This window comes from Delphinapterus leucas, chromosome 6 (assembly GCF_059928025.1).
Source record: "Delphinapterus leucas isolate spDelLeu-1000000601 "Yukka" chromosome 6, BTC_Dleu_Yukka2, whole genome shotgun sequence".
Taxonomy (NCBI): domain Eukaryota; kingdom Metazoa; phylum Chordata; class Mammalia; order Artiodactyla; family Monodontidae; genus Delphinapterus; species Delphinapterus leucas.
This window is the reverse complement of record NC_143134.1, coordinates 34727425-34739087: the sequence shown is the minus strand read 5'-3', so window position 1 is coordinate 34739087 and position 11663 is coordinate 34727425. Positions and strand designations below refer to the sequence as shown.

Here is an 11663-nt window from a genome sequence, read left to right as displayed (position 1 = left end):
AAATTATAAGGTTAGTGCTAAGGTTAGAATCATCTAAACAAATAGATTAGTCTATGATCTGAATAGAGAAGCTTAAAGTAGCTAAATTAGCCTTCCCTAAAAAGAAAAGACAGCAGAAAATTTTTAAATACTGGAAATGATTCCTGAAATCACTGCAATTAATTTCCCGTATTTAATGTTTGTGTTTTTCATCCCACAGCTGTTAACCATTTTTGGTTATATGTTTGCAAAAGACAAATCACTAATAAAAATCATAAGCAACCAAAACTGCATTAAAGCTTCTGCCACAATCCCATTTTATGGTAAATACAAAATACTACCCACTTGAAATCCATTAAAGTTTGGAAACAAATGAATTACTACAACTTACTGGGCTTATTAAGGACTTCAAGGTATAAAAAAAGAATCTCAATGACCATCTATCCTTATTTCCTCTCAAATACTACAATAAAAATGATCACTGAATTCATGAAACAAATATAATACTTTTAGAAAATCACTTGAAGTCACTAAAACTAAAGCTTTTTTCCTAAATCAATTTTGTTCCTCCTTAAACTACCGCATTTTCTTTCGTTTGTAATTCCATCTTTTGGGAAAAGAATTGTCTTACCTTGGCCTTAATTACTTCTCTACTCACATGGTCCTTTACCTACTGCAACTGACTTAATTCTCTTGAATTTATTTTCCCCAAATTGTACCATACAAATAATACTTAATACTAATAGGTGGTATGTAAAGAACATTTTCAGACATTCTTCTAAAAGCCTTACTTGCATTTATTCATTTAATCCTCACAATAGCCCTATGAGGTAAAAAGGAACGAAATTGAGTTACTTGTAGTGAGATGGATGGACCTAGAGTCTGTCATACAGAGTGAAGCAAATCAGAAAGAAAAACAAATACCGTATGCTAACACATATATATGGAATCTCAAAAAAAAAAAAAGGTTCTAAGGAACCTAGGGGCAGACGAAGAGAATGGACTTGAGGACACGGGGAGGGGGAAGGGTAAGCTGGGACGAAGTAAGAGAGTAGCAGTGATATATATACACTACCAAATGTAAAATAGATAGTTAGTGGGAAGCAGCTGCATAGCACAGGGAGATCAGCTTGGTGCTTTGTGACCACCTAGAGGGGTGGGATAGGGAGGGTGGGAGGGAGACACAAGAAGGAGGAGATATGGGGATATATGTATATGTATAGCTGATTCACTTTGTTATAAAGCAGAAACTAACACACCACTGTAAAGCAATAATACTCCAATAGAGATGTTAAAAAAAATAAAATTAAGATATACAGTGTAAAAAAAAAATAGCCCTATGAGGGAGCTACATTTACGTATTCCTATTTTTTGGGGGTGTGAAAATTGGAAAACAAAGATTGGATACCTTGTGGCAGACCTAGGATTTGATCCCAGCAGTCTGGCTGCAGGCTTTTAACCACGATGACACACTAATTTTTTAGTCAGTGATCAACTTTATAAAAAGGTGGACAGTGCTTCCTCCTGGACATTCTTTGCTTACTTGGCTTCCACCTATCATGCCTTTCAGTTTGCTCTTTTTTTTTTTTTTTAATAGTTAAGATGTACCATTGTACTTTATTTATTTATTTTTCAAATTTACTTATTTAATTTATTGATTTTTGGCTGCATTGGGTCTTCGTTGTTGCGCGTGGACTTTCTCTAGTTGCAGTGAGTGGGGGCTACTCTTCGTTGCAGTGCGTGGACTTCTCATTGTGGTGGCTTCTCTTGTTGCAGAGCACGGGCTCTGGGTGCGTGGGCTTCAGGAGTTGTAGCACGCAGGCTCAGTAGTTGTGGCGCACGGGCTTAGCTGCTTCGTGGCATATGGGATCTTCCCGGACCAGGGATCGAACCCGTGTCCCCTGTACTGGCAGGCGGATTCTTAATCACTGTGCCACCAGGGTTGCTCTTTAATGGCTAGTGTTCCCCAATATTGTTTTGGCCTCTTCATTTTGCCCCTGGTAATCTCATCCATTTCTAAACATTAGCCATAATGTCTCATGTGAAGACCTCTGAAATCCATGTCTCAAAAGTGGATCTTAGGTATCACCTCACACCAGTCAGAATGGCCATCATCAAAAAATCTACAAACAATAAATGCTGGAGAGGGTTTGGAGAAAAGGCAACCCTCTTGCACTGTTGGTGGGAATGTAAATTGATACAGCCACTATGGAGAACAGTATGGAGGTTCCTTTAAAAACTAAAAATAGAACTACCATATAACCCAGCAATCCCTCTATTGGGCATATACCCTGAGAAAACCATAATTCAAAAAGAGTCATGTACCACGATGTTCATTGCAGCTCTATTTACAATAGCCAGGACATGGAAGCAACCTAAATGTCCATCAACAGATGAATGGATAAAGAAGATGTGGCACATATATACAATGGAATATTACTCAGCCATAAAAAGAAATGAAATTGAGTTATTTGTAGTGAGGTGGATGGACCTAGAGTCTGTCATACAGAGTGAACTAAGTCAGAAAGAGAAAAACAAATACCGTATGCTAACACATATATATGGAATCTAAAAAAAAAAAATGGTTATGAAGAACCTAGGGGCAGGATGGGAATAAAGATGCAGACCTACTAGAGAATGGACTTGAGGACGTGGGGAGGGGGAAGGGTAAGCTGGGACAAAGTGAGAGAGTGGCATGGACATGTATACACTATCAAAGGTAAAACCGATAGCTAGTGGGAAGCAGCCACATAGCACAGGGAGATCAGCTCGGTGCTTTGTGGCCACCTAGAGGGGTGGGATAGGGAGGGCGGGAGGGAGGGAGATGCAGAGGGAAGAGATATGGTGATATATGTATATGTATAGCTGATTCACTTTGATATAAAGCAGAAACTAACACACTATTATTGTAAAGCAATTATACTCCAATAAAGATGTTAAAAAAAAAAAAAGGCGGACCTTGCTGCGGAGTAACAAACTCTCAAAAGCAAGTCCAGGGCTTCCCTGGTGGCGCAGTGGTTAAGAATCCACCTGCCAATGCAGGGGACAGAGGTTCGAGCCCTGGTCTGGGAAGATCCCACAGGCCGCGGAGCAGCTAAGCTACTGAGCCTGCACTCTGGAGCCCACAAGTCACAATTACTGAAGCCCGAACGCCTAGAACCCGTGCTCCACAACAAGAGAAGCCACAACGAGAAGCCCACGCACCACAACTAGAGAAAAGCCCGTGCACAGCAACTAAGACCCAATGCAGCCAAAAATATATAATTAATTTTTTTAAAAAGTGCTTAACCCATCTTTCAAGACTTCCATGATCTACATTTAAGTAATGCTTTCTGAGCTTTTTAGTTCATGTTTACATCTTTTTATACTCCAGCTGAAGATTACTTGCTATTTCTCAAATATACTATGTATTTTCTGGCTTCTGTGTCTTTATTAATGCTGTCTTTTGCATCTATCAAAGTCTTATCCAACCTTAAATGTCTGTGTCAAAGGTCACCCATCTCAGTTCATCTTCCTGATTCTCCCATAAACGGATGTGGCTTCTCACACCCTACCCTCCAAATCTTCCCAGTATTTTGATGTGCTTCCCTTTTGTACTTATAAAAATCTAACTTATTATAGCTATTTATACATGGGTTTTTTTCTTCACATTCTCTAGAGGATTGTAGATATCTTGAGTGTAAGCACTTGATTGCAAAGTCATCTTTGCATCTCCTTTTTCTCCGCCCCCGCCCCCCCCCAAAGCCTACCACACTTCATTGGCTCAAAACATTCTTCTGGATTAAATCAGCAAAGGGTGCTTATCGAAGGGAAAGAAAAAGCCTTTATCCTCATTCGAACAAGGCAATGTGTTTTTATCCTACATATCTTTCTTTCATCCTAGAAGCTCCCTCTCTGGCTCCAGTTCTCCCACAGACCTGATGCAGATGTACTGTGTGTTCCACATTACTATGAAGTAGGGGCAGGTGGCATTTTTTCCCAGTGCACATTTTTTCTCAATACAGTTTCTATCACAGGCTCTGGGAAGCTCTAAAACAGATCCGCCACCACGGGAATAAAGACGACCAGTGCTGTAACAAGGTACATATTCCCAGCAGTGACATCTCTCCCTTGGTAAAATAACAGCATGAAAATAAAGATAACTGCTTTAAAACGAGCCCTTCCATAGTCAAAGGAAAGAGCTTACAGAGGACCCTTTAAAACGAGACCTTCTAAAGAAAGGGGAAGAGCTTACTGAGGGACCTTTAAAACGAGCCCTTCCGTAGACAGGGGAAGAGGTTACAAAGGCTGCAAGGGGCAGAAACACAAGGACAAATTAGGCCAAGGGGCAAAAGCATGTGCCATGCCAGCTCTACATGGAAGGTGCAATCAGTCGTATGAATTCCTAATATTAAAACTTGCAGTTTGAGTGCTGGAGATTTCCTTTTTTTAAAAAAAATTTTTAGTTTTTAACACTTTATTGGAGTATAATTGCTTTACAATGTTGTGTTAGTTGCTGCTGTATAACAAAGTGAATCAGCTATACGTATACATATATACCCATATCCCCTCCCTCTTGCGTCTCCTTCCCACCCTCCCTATCCCACCCCTCTAGGTGGTCACAAAGCACCGAGCTGATCTCCCTGTGCTATGTGGCTGCTTCCCACTAGCTATCTTGGCATGGACATATATACACTACCAAATGTAAAAAAGAGACTTCCTTTTTATTAAGGAAAATTTTCAATAGAAGCAAAAGTAGACAAAACACTACAATGAACTTTCATCTACTTCTCACTCAGTTTTTAAAATTATCAACTTAAGCCAATTTTATTCATTTAAACTCCCATTGCTATTATTTTTAATAACAGCTTTATTGTGGATATAATTCACATACTGTACAATTTACCATTTAGAGTATACAGTTCAAAGGTTTTTAATATTCAAGCTTAGCAGCCATCACCACAATCAATTTCAGAACATTTTTATCACTCCAAAAAGAAACCCTGTCCTGATTAATGTCATTTACTCCCAGCCTTAGGTAACCACAAATCCACTGTTTCTATCAATTTGCCTATTCTGCACATTTCATATAAATGGAATCATAATATGTGGTCTTTTGTGACTGGTTTCTTCCACTTATAATGTTTTCAAGGTTCATTCATGTCATAGCATGTGTCAGTACTTCACTCCTTTTTATTGCCAAGTAATATTCTATTGTATAGATGGACCACACTTATTCATCCATTCACCAACTGATCAACATATAAGTTGTTTCTACTTTCTGGCTGTTATAAATATGTGCATTCAAGTTTTTGTGTGAACATATGTCTTCACTTTTCCTGGGTATATACTTAGGAGTAAAACTGATGGGTCAAATGGTAACTTTATGTTTAACTTTCTGAGGAACTATAGATTGTTTTCCAAAGTGGCTGTGCCATTTTTAATCTTCATCAGCAATATATGTAGATTCCAAAATCTCCACATCCTCACCAACACTTGTAATTGTCCATATTTTTTATTTCAGCTATCCTAGAGAATGTGAAGTGGTACTTCATTGTGGCTCTGATTTGCATTTTCCTGATGACTAGTGATGTTGAGCATCTTTTCTTGTGTTTGTGGGCCATTTGTTATCTTTGAAGAAACATTTATTCAGATCCTTCACTCATTTTAATATTATTATTATTGAGTTGTACGAGTTCTTTATTTATTCTAGACACAAGTTCTTAATCAGATATATGATTTGCAAAATTTTTCTCCCATGTGTGGGTTTTTTTTTTCCACTTTCTTGATAGTATCTTTTGGCACAGAAAACAATTTAAATTTTAATGACATCCAATTTACCTATTTTTTCTTCTGATTCTTGTGCTTTTAGTGCCACATCTAAGAAACTGATGCCTAACCCAAGGTCATAATGACTAACATTATATTTTCTTCTAAAATTTAACCATATTAGCTCTAACACATAGGTCTTTGTTCCATTTTCAGTAAATTTTTGCATGTGTTCCAGTTGTCTTAGCACCATTCGTTCAAAGCAGATCAAGATATAAAAGATTTCTATCACTCCAGAAGGTTCTTCCGTGCCCGTTCCCAGTTCATACTCCCACTTCATCCAGCAAACATCCATTCATTCACTCACTCCACCAAGCAGACATACCCATCCCAGAACCTTGCCACCCTCTCCTAAAAATTTCAGTATGTGTCAGTACTTCACTCCTGTATAACCCTCTCCTAAAAATTTCCTTAATAACTGTTAACTTGAGTAAACATAAGTAATAGGAATTCTGCTTCCTGGATCCACATGGCCTACCCTCTCCTTTAACAGAAAAGAAAATATTCCCATTAATTTGGCATTCCCATTAATTTGGCAAAGGGAAACACATCTTATCACCCTTTCCTGAGTCTGAAAACGCTATTGTTTTGTACCCAGTCCCAGTCAGTGGAAAAAAAAAAAATTTAACGGATTATATAGACAACTACTTTTTAATTGTGTATATTATCTTGGAACTTTACTCTGTGAGGGTGGAAAGTACTGGCTTCTCCATGAGCCTTTGAGTGCTTCCTTGCTCTCTCTTTGCCATCTGTGGCTGGTTGTATGCTGGTCTTTTTAAATTCTTCTCTCTATACCTCCTTATTTGATGAAGTTTCTATGATGTCTTCCAGTTTTGTTATCATGTGGCTTATTGATTTGAATTGTACTTTTATCTCATGTGGTTTACTTAGGAGTTAACCGGGAGAAACACAAAGCAACAGTCCAATTGTCTGAAGAGTAAAGATTTGCAAAATATCTTCTTGAAATAAGAGCTATCCTCTCAAAAACAATTAGAAAGAAGGTACAATATCATTTGCATATGATTCGTATGCAAAACCCAAGAGAATCAACCTGAAAAACCCAAGAGAATCAACTGAAAAATGATGACAGTGTCACACATATAACAAAAAATGGGTGTCCATAAACATATAAAAAACCCCTAAAAATAAATAAGAAAAAGACAAATAACACAACAGAAAAATGAGCAAAAACATTAACAGGCATACCTCAGAAGAGAAAATCCAAATGGCTGAAAAACATTTGAAAAAATGTTCAACCTCTTTAGTAATCAGCGAAACGGAAATTAAAATCACAGGTAATACCATCATATACCTAAAAATTGGGGGGAAAGTTAGATAATGTCAAGTATTAATGAGATCTAAAACAACCATAGCCTTTCATTCCCACCACCTCCACTTGCTTATCTGTAACCTCCTTCCAGCGGTGAGACACCTGGCTCCCCCATTCACCACACAGTTACATAACCATTCCTTTCCAGCATACATCACAGTAGTGTCAGAACTATTGACTTAAACCCCTGTGCTCGTTCATTTTTACCCCTCTGCCTTGCTTTGTTCTTCTCCATTGCACTCCACACCACTTGATATGTTTATTTTCTCTCTTCCTCTTCAGTGATAATAGGGACTTTTACTGCTGGGTTCTCAGCACCTAAAACTGCCTTGAACAAAGTAGGTGCTCAACAAATATTAGCTGGGTGAATAAATGAATTAAAAATCTTTATTATGGTTTATTACCATAATTACCAGTCTCAGTCAGACCTTTCCTAGCCAGCACTAGTTATCTGGCTCCGAGATAGTTTATCTACTTCAGTCAAATTATAATCATAGAATATAATTTAGACTTTCACCAACTCAACTGACTTCTCTCCCTAATTGCTACAGTTATAATCACCAACTGAGGGAATTCCCCGGTGGCCCAATGGTTAGGGCTCTGCGCTTTCACTGCCGAGGGTGAGGGTTCAGTCCCTGGTCAGGGAATTAAGATCCCGCAAGCAGTGCAGCACAGCCAAAAATAAATAAATAAAATTAAAAACAATTTTTAAATAAAATAAAATAACCACCAACTGAAACAGTGAACTATCACAATCACTTGCAGCTTCTAGTTTTCCTCTAAGGCCTGACTCAAACCACCCTTCCCACCCCCTGCCAAACCTAAACCTCCTAGACACCATCAACCTTATTTAAATTTCCTAGACACTTTCAACTCTGAGGGTTCTAGCTATCTATTGATAAATATTTTCACATTTGTTAGGAACATGAACAACATAATCACTATCATAAGTTCAAATCACAGAGTTAAAAGAAGAATTTAATAAAAATTAAGCTGTTAATTTTACATTAACCTTCCAAAAGAACTGTGAGGGCATGTAAAATGACTTTTGGAAAAAGTACAGATTTGCTCTCTTTTCCTTAGCACGGAAGTCTGAGTTTTAAGAACAAACACTAAAAGGAAACATATGGAAAAGATCAGTAACAAGATGAAATCTTGGCCCAAATATGGTCTGCCACGTTTTACATACCACTGTCTCAAATAATAGATGAGATTTTTACAGTATTGCCAAAACATCTCTTGAAACACTGTACACTTTTTAAAAATCTGAAGTATAACGAAATAAATCTTGTGCATTCTTTATGAAAACCTAATGGAAAATACTATTTTTAGGAAACAAAAACAAATTCCAGGAATCACTTTACCTTATTAGTTTGTACAAGCTTGAAAGAATCTCCTAAAGAATGAACTCAAAGTTCACTGCCAAGAGATACAAGTTAACTCTGTTTAAAATATGAAAATATTGGTATAAAAATATAGCATTTAAGTAGTTAACTGCCACTCTTCAAGAGAGACAGCTCAGTGAAATTTGTAAATTTTCTACATCTGCAAAATAAAAGCAATAACAGCTGGTCAACAGAAGTTCCTAATTCCATCTTATTCAATACTATAAAATTATTTTTTTGTACTAGTAAAAACAGACAAATCAGAGATATACCTTCTGAGTGAATTCCATAACTAAGAGATTAATTTTATTTCAAAGGTTATTAGAACACATGCTAGTGGATGTATTTGGGAGGAAGGTGAGAAAGGGGATAGCTGATAGAAAAGAAGGTATACTTCTTTGTATGGAAAAGTGATATATTTAATCTGTGTCACTAATGACCATCTATTTCATTTTTAAAATAAACTAGATGTGAAATGCTGTATGTTTCTAATCCTGGTTCCTTGTCTTAATAAAGGGAAGCACTGGTGTGAATACACGGTATCAGACAACCGAGGTCTCAAGATGACTCTGAGTTCCACCTTAAAATGCCAAGACACTGAGCTCCATGTTACAGTGGACCTCACTTTGAAGAATTCTTTGGCATGAAAATGAAAATAAAAACAGTAATCAGTACATGCTGTTTCATTTAGTTCTGTTTGCCTTTCATACTAGAGGAAATTCTTGCCATACCTCAAACCAAAATTAAGGGGAAAAGAAAGAAGTAAGCCACATAAATCTGACCAAGAACACAAGCATTTTAATTTGAGTCCACAAAGTTTTGGATAATGAAAAGAAATACATAATTTTAATTCAACCCAAGTATTTTCCAAGTAGATTATATTTGCTTAAATTGCTATAGCAATTCAAGGGACAGCCCTGCCTGGACACACAGTTACTGTGGATTTTTAAGAGATTCAGTTTAAGAATTTAGGAATTTCTGATTCATTTACAGGATTTGCAAATTCATCAGCCCCTGAAAACTAAAGCAAACTCAACAGGTATGATGATAAAATAATTTTCATTTTTTAAAGAAAATATTCCTACTGTTTAAAATATATTTGATTTAACATTAAAATAGATTGTAGCCATCATAAATGCACATTTTTATAAACAATATCTGGTGAAAGCTACATTAAAATTTGATTAGCAAAAATATTCAGGGAAATAATATAGGAATTTAATTTTCTAACTTAAGATTTACCCAATAAATGATTTTTGTTTAGATTTTTTTTTTACTTTGAATGAAAGATTCTCACGTTAATGGAATAATTTTCTGTTTCTCTCTCCCTCTCCCTCTCTCTCTCTCTCAACTTTAAGTGACAAAAAACCAGCGAACGCCTTTGAGCCATACATCTGAGCAATGCTAGAGATTCTGGTTTTAGAGAAATGGGCATTTGTACAAATTTCACTAGAAATTTTCTCAAAATTTCTTTATTAACCAAATCCCTGATGTTACGATGTGTTTGCCTCTTCCTCAAAGAGAAAATACAAGTACTCTATCTAGCACTGAATGTTCTAGTTTCTTGGGTTTTAGTTAATTAAGATCCAAATGTATTATGGCTAAAAATAATTTTGAGACTTTCATATTTTTAATAGCAAAAGAGTTTTACTTCCTTAGGCCTTGTGTGTGACAGTGATGTACACAACTTTAATTTTACAGGGTTAAATTTAAAACTGCTTTGGAAAAAATTCTGAATCATATCCTAATACTTGGTTTCTTATATTTTAGTTTCTGTGGCATACCAATAAAACAATTAAGTTTTTAAAATAATAAAATGCTATGAAGCTTTCCAATTACTTTAAACTTCCTAGGACAAAGTTTCACCTCATTTTGATTAGTAATTTAAATTAGAACTTTCTTGATGAAAGCACGAGTGCTTTTTTCCAGGTAAGAGAAATGTTATGACATAGAAACTTTTTTAGCTATAATATGAAAAATTCATATTAATGAGTAATTTTAAAAACCTGGTAACATATTTCAGTTTGCCTTAAACTTTCTTTTTCACATTTGTGATTTTTCTACTAAACAAGGTAAGGAATACAGGTAGGAAAGTGAATACAGTATATTGTGACAGAAATAGTCAATAGAAAATAGAATAGCCATGTTCTCTGTGAAAATGTTCATTTAGAGAAATCACTGTGGTGAAATAAATGCCTAGAAATAATCAACATTACTAGCAATAAACATCACTAACAAGATGTAATCTATAACAAAAAATCAATCATGCATTCAACAAATCTGTGAGCACTTACAAACTGTGCATTGTACTAGAGTCTGTCAAAAATTAGAGGTTGAGAAATGAGATGATTGACAGTGAGTTATAATGTTTTGCTATGAGTTATCCTATAGGAGACAAGGCATAAATTGCCGAACATAAAAGGCAGAAGTAATAAAAGTATGCCTTGCAAATGGCTGGTAAAAGATTAGCTGAATGAAAAATTTGGATAAAAAGAAATAAGAGAGCACTATAACAGGGAAAATGATCAGGGGTGAAGTTGAGGAGTAAGAAAAATAGAAAATAATGGGTATATCAGTGGAGATGGAATGGATTTTAGACCAGAAAACAGCACTTATTGAAAAGGGAGTGGGACAAGGTTGAGCTAGAGGGCCGAGGTCCTCAGTGGATGAGGACAATGATGATGAGCTCAGATTTAGAAGAGAAACTGTCTTCAGGGAAAGACCTTTCTTCTTAGGCGGCCAAGAAGACCAAAAGCAGATAATACTAAGAATCCCTTTATTTTCAGAGAGGCCTTCGTCATGAGGTCTTGATTCCTAGGCAAAGGTAAGTGCTGAACCAAAAGTATCATCCAGGTCTCCTTTTTTCCCAACAATTTCTTGTAGTTGTTGAACAGTCATGACTTTAATTCTCAAATGTAAGATTACTAACTGATGATTACTGATGTTCTAACACAAGGATAAAATTCAGAGTTCTGATGAGCAGTACTCTTTTCAAAGTTCAACTGTGTATCAGTCAGCTTCTGAGACCCCCTACATGGCCTGACCCTGCACAGCTGCATGTCTCTGCCTCTGCTTCTAATTTCATCTCAACTCCATGGTGCAGTACTTTAAATGAAGTATGACAAGCACTTAAAAAAAAAGTTGATATGTTATAGTATAAT

General features: G+C 36.3%; 1 protein-coding gene across 2 annotated transcripts in view; it reads right to left on the bottom strand.

Moving 5' to 3' along the window:
* The window catches only part of CENPP (centromere protein P), a 231190-nt gene that overhangs the window by 127439 nt on the left and 92088 nt on the right, over positions 1-11663 (bottom strand). The gene's annotated exons all lie outside the window — the stretch shown is intronic.